The following is an 8,033-nucleotide window of genomic DNA, read 5'->3' as shown; positions in this document are numbered from 1 at the left end:
ATGGCACCAGCGTGAAGCACTCGTGATCTAAAATCAAACTTAATCTACCGCGTTTATCGCTATAGGACAATATAGACTTAAGAACTATCTTGTATTAGCATGCGTGTTTGCCTATGTATAGAAAGACACGAAAACTATTCAGCTTTCGGTTTCATGGGAATGTTACTATGTAACATTAGACTATTGGAATATTACTATTGGAATGTTGAGAAATTCTATATATAGGAAACGAAAGAGCTGTGTCGAGGACTTTGACCTTCTTCAAGTAAGAATTCATCCACTGGCGAGAATAAGAACAATACCACCACAGAGGTAAAATTGTTTCAACAGCGAAGTTAATTACCCCTGTCCTTTGCTTTATTCTCCAACAGTTCATTCAGCCCGTAATTCGCTGAATTATTTTTACCAGCGAGAATCGCGTAAGCCAGATGTTGACGATAAGTCGTCGCTCAGGAAGATTAATTAAACGATTCCCTCAACCGGTTCTGTTCGCTCGAGAGCCTTTGATAACGCGACCCTTGCTTCATCGCTTTCTTCTCCAGGGCGTTTCTTCTCTGCCGGCTTCCACTTTAGCGTCTACTTTTTCGTGTTTAACCCGGCGCGAGACAGAAGGACGATTAACCATTACGACGTATCGTTAGAGTTTACTATCCAACTTTCGTTTACGACTCACCGCTTCACCAGCTTCGTCCCGATCGAAAGTAAAATCTGTTTCGCGCGTAACGAAGGAATACCGGAGCTTCCACGGTCTTTATTCGCCATTCCGACGAATCAAAGGCGCATTACTTACGTTCCTACGAACTCTAAAGAAACAAGAGTCCTTCGCGTTTCCTTTCTCCTTTCCTTTTTATTCGCTTCGGGGGTATTTTCTATCGGGAGAAAATCAACAGTGAATTCGAGCTTCCTTAAATGCCACCGTACTATCAGCGAGGTACCAAACGTCAACCCTTTCGCAACTACTTGTGATTATAGTCTCTGGTCACAAGACGCCATCTACATATGACAGGTGACTATAGTCACCGGCCACAAAAATTGACTAAAAAGTTAAGAGAAGTGCTACCGTTCCTCTTAGCCCTCTCCGCAAAGAATTGCAAGCTCTATTGCGATGGTCAGTATTTATAGTACTACTGGCGACTGTAGTCACTGGCCACGAGACGCCATCTACATATGACAGGTGACTATAGTCACCGGCCACAAAAATTGACTAAAAAGTTAAGAGAAGTGCTACCGTTCCTCTTAGCCCTCTCCGCAAAGAATTGCAAGCTCTATTGCGATGGTCAGTATTTATAGTACTACTGGCGACTGTAGTCACTGGCCACGAGACGCCATCTACATATGACAGGCGACTATAGTCACCGGCCACAAGAATTGATTAAAAAGTTAAGGCAAATGCTATCATTTCTCTTACCTCTCTTTGCAAAGAATTGCAAGCTCTATTGCGATGGTCAGTATTTATAGTACTACTGGCGACTGTAGTCACTGGCCACGAGACATCATCTACATATGACAGGTGACTATAGTCACCGGCCACAAGAATTGATTAAAAAGTTAAGGCAAGTGCTATCATTTCTCTTAGCTCTCTTTGCAAAGAATTGCAAGCTCTATTGCGATGGTCAGTATTTATAGTACTACGGGCGACTATAGTCACTGGCCACGATACGCCATCTACATATGACAGGTGACTATAGTCACCGGCCACAAAAATTGACTAAAAAGTTAAGAGAAGTGCTAAGGTTCCTCTTAGCTCCCTTTGCAAAGAATTGCAAGCTCTATTGCGATAGTCAGTATTTCCAATACTATTGGTGACTATAGTCACTAGCCACGAGACACCATCTACATATGACAGGCGACTATAGTCACCGGCCACAAGAATTGATTAAAAAGTTAAGGCAAGTGCTATCATTTCTCTTACCTCTCTTTGCAAAGAATTGCAAGCTCTATTGCGATGGTCAGTATTTATAGTACTACTGGCGACTGTAGTCACTGGCCACGAGACATCATCTACATATGACAGGTGACTATAGTCACCGGCCACAAGAATTGATTAAAAAGTTAAGGCAAGTGCTATCATTTCTCTTAGCTCTCTTTGCAAAGAATTGCAAGCTCTATTGCGATGGTCAGTATTTATAGTACTACGGGCGACTATAGTCACTGGCCACGATACGCCATCTACATATGACAGGTGACTATAGTCACCGGCCACAAAAATTGACTAAAAAGTTAAGAGAAGTGCTAAGGTTCCTCTTAGCTCCCTTTGCAAAGAATTGCAAGCTCTATTGCGATAGTCAGTATTTCCAATACTATTGGTGACTATAGTCACTAGCCACGAGACACCATCTACATATGACAGGCGACTATAGTCACCGGCCACAAGAATTGATTAAAAAGTTAAGGCAAGTGCTATCATTTCTCTTACCTCTCTTTGCAAAGAATTGCAAGCTCTATTGCGATGGTCAGTATTTATAGTACTACTGGCGACTGTAGTCACTGGCCACGAGACATCATCTACATATGACAGGTGACTATAGTCACCGGCCACAAGAATTGATTAAAAAGTTAAGGCAAGTGCTATCATTTCTCTTAGCTCTCTTTGCAAAGAATTGCAAGCTCTATTGCGATGGTCAGTATTTATAGTACTACGGGCGACTATAGTCACTGGCCACGATACGCCATCTACATATGACAGGTGACTATAGTCACCGGCCACAAAAATTGACTAAAAAGTTAAGAGAAGTGCTAAGGTTCCTCTTAGCTCCCTTTGCAAAGAATTGCAAGCTCTATTGCGATAGTCAGTATTTCCAATACTATTGGTGACTATAGTCACTAGCCACGAGACACCATCTACATATGACAGGCGACTATAGTCACCGGCCACAAGAATTGATTAAAAAGTTAAGGCAAGTGCTATCATTTCTCTTACCTCTCTTTGCAAAGAATTGCAAGCTCTATTGCGATGGTCAGTATTTATAGTACTACTGGCGACTGTAGTCACTGGCCACGAGACATCATCTACATATGACAGGTGACTATAGTCACCGGCCACAAGAATTGATTAAAAAGTTAAGGCAAGTGCTATCATTTCTCTTAGCTCTCTTTGCAAAGAATTGCAAGCTCTATTGCGATGGTCAGTATTTATAGTACTACGGGCGACTATAGTCACTGGCCACGATACGCCATCTACATATGACAGGTGACTATAGTCACCGGCCACAAAAATTGACTAAAAAGTTAAGAGAAGTGCTAAGGTTCCTCTTAGCTCCCTTTGCAAAGAATTGCAAGCTCTATTGCGATAGTCAGTATTTCCAATACTATTGGTGACTATAGTCACTAGCCACGAGACACCATCTACATATGACATCTTTCCCTGCGTTTCGTTCTTTGTCTCCAGTCTTCTGAAAACGACTTTTGACTTGCGTGACCCTAAATAGGCCAGTCCTAACCATTCGCCCGTTCAATAAAGATCTGTATAGATTTTCCACAGTTTCCACTGACTACTATGCCTTTACCCCTTTAACACATGGTATACAGAGTGTACAGATGGTACAGCGAAGTTCCAGTAGCCGTTCGTTTTCCCCCTGCACCACGATTTAATTTATTTCTTTAAATGAATCAACAGAAGTTAGGCTTATGCTTAAATATGGGACCTTAATATTCGATATTATTCTATATATTAATATTACTATATTTTCACGTTTGTAAATACACTATGTTTTCCTAAATTACACTTCACTCCGTGAAATGTGTACAAATAGTTTGTTAAGATCCTGGTGTAACACGCTTTTCTTTATTTTTTCCTCTTCTTTTTCCTCCATCTAATATATTTTGTAATAAGGTAAAGAAAGACTTATTTAACCCTTTGCACTCGACGACTTTTTGGCTAAAGAAGAGTAGAAATCCAAAGATTCTCTAGTAAAATACTGAAGATCCTTTTTTGAGCAGTAAATAAAGAATTGTATAGTAATAGAATTATAGAATTATTTGATTTCGATACCTCGCGCACTGTCACATTACATTAAATTTGATATATCAATTAACCCTTTGCACTCGAGAGGTGACTCTCAGTCACCGTTTGTTTTAATGCTATAACTTAGATAATGAATGATAAAAATTAAATTATTCTACTCGTTCGTTTCACACGCAAATTCACGATTTTCTATTTTAATTTTAGAATAAAGAGTATCAGTGAGCTTATAAAAATCTAAGAAGAGCTTCGAATTGCATCCTCGCAACGAAGAAATCTTCGAGTCCAAAGGGTTAATATCGATCTTCCAAATTTTATGAAATGGTGACTGCAGCTCACCTCTCGAGTGCAAAGGGTTAATACTTACTTCGTGACGCTATGATACGGAAGATAGAAAATGAAATATCACGCTGTGAAAAAGAGCTTAATTTTTGTTCAGAATTACCTCGATGATTTCTTCCTCGAGATCGGGGTTGTTTAGTAAACAAATGTACATTGATAGAAGGAGAAGTCTTGTTCTTGTCAGTCCTGCATAGACGTTGTTACGAGCAGACGGAGCAGAGTAAACAGAGTATACAGTGTCTGTATAATTATTTGTTTTATATAATAACAGAAGGGATCTTTCTTTATCAAAGTTGAAACACAATCAGCTAAAATATCAACTGTCGTAATTTCTAGGATGAAATCAAAGCGTTTAGCATTCAGAGATATAACCGTATTCACTTGTACAGTAATAGATATATTTATTTATTTATTTACTTGAAAAGCATAGAAAAGCAATATAGTAAAAAGAAAATAATTCATTTCAATTTTCTAATTCAATTCTAATTAAACTAATCGTTAAAAGAAAAGGCACGTGGTTTCCTTTACCTGTCAATGTGACAGGTGTCCTTAGTAATAGCTATACAGATAGCATCCATAAACCTAGTGTTAATTAGACATCACTGACATTCATCTGTTTCATTCGATAGAAAATTCTACATATTTTTCCACGAATTTTCCTCGTATACCAGTGCGACGAATGTAGCATGTTGGTACGAAATACGACCTGCTAGACGTGTCATTATAAAGCAAGGGTAAAAGGTAGTCGCAGGATATCTTCCAAAAGCGTGGACCGTCCGACAGGACCACAAATCCCGGCTAACATTCCAAAACCTTGTTTTTCTATTCCGTATTACCGTTTTCCGTTTCGTGTAATACGTGAAATGCAAAATTTAAAAATTAAGTGTACGAATATGCGACGGTGATACGACCTAGGAAATTTCGCGAGTATCCAAACACGATGCCAGGCGACACAGTGACCAACGCGATATTATTGAAACGAAACGGAAACATCGGAAGCAAAGCACGCGTGGCCGGTCGTACGATATTAGGGAAGAGGCAACTCGAAGGACTAAGCGAGTTCTATCGAAATTGGCAGATAGGACAGTCATCCCCGAGTGGTCGTTTCGAGAACAACGTACACGATAATTGCTCGTGCGTGGCGTCATTGCGCTTCGAAGCGGTGCGTCCTCGTGGCTGTTCCTCCGGCGTTGTGCTAGCGGAAGCGAGTGAATAACTGTTATTGTTAACGTAATTAAGTGCCGTTCTGCTCGCTGAGATTACATTCCGCTATTAGCAACAAGACGCAACGAGAGGAGCGAGTGATTAAACAAGCGATAAATTCCGCCATTATCTCGTCGCGGGTATGATAATAGTTAACCTTAATAAGGGCACCGAAGCGTTTTCAATTACGTTAGGACAAGAGTACTTTCCTATGGTCGTTAAGCACTCGCAACGAGGCCCTCGCGTTCGCCATTAGACGAATTATACAGGTTGCTTGTTTTACACCGAGCCGAACGTAATTATAATTGTTAATTGAAGCGTGCTGGCTAGATTCTCGCGCAATTCGCCGTTCTCATCGGCAGCCGCCCCTGCGCGTGTCGCGTGTTTGCAAATGGCGAGCGTAATCGTGTTAACGTTTCACTTGACCCGCATGTAAATGAACCGTGCACCGACTTTTACGCTCCGCGTTTCCCGCCCGAGTTTTACCTCTTCCACGCGCCGCCATTGTGGCGAACGCTGGAACGAGTCAATTCGAGGAACGGGGCGGCTCGTTCGCGAGCTAAATTCGCTGGTCCTATTCGAAAACGTTTGCCGGTTTGTCCGATGGCATCGACAGAGGCAGAGATTACTATTTAACGAAAGCGGAAACGTTGGGGAGTTGGAAAAATTCGATTATCCAAACGCGGCCGGGTGACCATTTTCAATAACGACCGGATCCCGATAATCTGGATCGTCCGATCGAATTAGATAATCCTTCTTTCCGCGAATCGTATCCATTGAACGACGAGATACGTTCTCGGACAGAGGAAAAACGGGGAGACGGAATTTCTGGGAAATTCAATTACCCAAAGATATTACTTCGCTGCGAACGAGAACGGCGCCCATGATGAAACAAGTCCAACATTTTCCCGACGAATCGGACTGAAATCTCCGTGGCAACGTTATTTCGGCCCGGCTTCGTGTGTCCTGTCCAGCATTTTTCGAGCACGTTCATCCCCCGGGCAGTTCGATCGGTAGATCGTCGCTGGGAGATACGCGTCGCGTGATTTACGCGCAGGTCCACGCTCAGTCGAAGGCTTTCCATTAAACTGATGGCGTCCATTAGGTCTCACCGACAACTTGTACACAGGCGAAAGATGCGCGTAAAGTTGGCCAGTGATGCCCGCGAAATTATAGGCGGGTAGTCGATGATATCCGCTCGGTCTGAACTGGTTCTAGCATCACGGGACCTCTGTGCAACCGATCTCTCTCCGCGTAATGACGGATCGTGTGTACACACGGCGTGAGGCCGCCATTGAACGACACGCGGACTGACTTCCGTGCTTTTCTCGATAATCGATGTTTAACGAGAACGTTGCCTCGTCTGACATTGCTTTCCCGTTTCACCGAAATTCCCGGGCGAGTTATTAAAATTCGCGGATCTTTAATATCTCGGGATTGGAAAGCTGCTCGCTATCGCGTGCAGGGCGCGCAGTTGCAGCGGGCTAGGCGAGCTTGCAAGCTCCCGCATCGTCCGGATGTATCAGAAGGTTTCGATTATATCCGTGTCTAAAGGATGTCTTGTATCGTTGCAGGTGCGGACAATGAGGCATCTCCGAGGATTCACATCGACGTGCGCGACCACGAGGCTACGACAATGTGCGTTTCCGCGTTAAAGTGTCCGTGAACGATCCCGGTTCCCGTGCTCGCATGTTTCCTTTGGCTGTTCGTATCGCATTTTGCCCCGCGACCGAGTACGCGAGAACGATGTCATAGTGAGGTGCGAGCTGAGTTCACGTCGGGCACAATGGCACTGTTGTTCGCCATCATTGTCATCCTGGCCACCACTGCCATGTCGCTGCCGCCAGTGATCAGAATCGGTGAGTCGAAACGATCAGTTTTCCAACCTATCGACCACGAGTCGTGGAAAATGGGAAATCGATACGCCGAAACGCTACACGTTCGCGAATAACATTCGAGTAGGATGAGCTGCGTCGTGTTAATTAAATACCGATCCCCGGCAGGAGGCCCGGAGATTCGCGTTTCTCGGCAATTCACGAGCACGAAATAATTTGCAAGCGCGTGCTCGATGATCGGTCGCGAAATTGGGACGAATTTCATACGATTGCTCGCGTGTTCCGCACGGTTACTCGGATAAGGATGTTCGGGCCGGTAATTAAATTTATCTCGCGGCGGGTTCGTCGCGGTGGCTTCCCTCGTTAGGGGAGGAAAAGCGAGTAAGGAAAGCAAGAAACGAGGCTGCGGCAGATGGGACGAGGAGAGAATATTGGAGGGAGGATATTTATCGAACGGGGTCGACATCGAGCTTTGATAAACGGATCGGAAGTTACCGTCTTTTAATTACTTCTACGGCTAATTAACCTACGCGAAATTCTTTCACCCTCGTTCCGCCCTCTCGGAGCCTCGCGCAAAAAGCAACGAACGCGTGTGTCCTCGCGCTGATAAATTGAATTCAACGGCCTGGCTAATTAACCGCCTCGCGAGTTAATTTACCCTCCACCGGTTGTACGCGTTAACGTCTACGTGT

This window comes from Eufriesea mexicana, unplaced genomic scaffold (assembly GCF_001483705.2).
Source record: "Eufriesea mexicana isolate 0111107269 unplaced genomic scaffold, ASM148370v2 scaffold100, whole genome shotgun sequence".
Taxonomy (NCBI): domain Eukaryota; kingdom Metazoa; phylum Arthropoda; class Insecta; order Hymenoptera; family Apidae; genus Eufriesea; species Eufriesea mexicana.
This window is presented reverse-complemented; position numbering follows the sequence as displayed.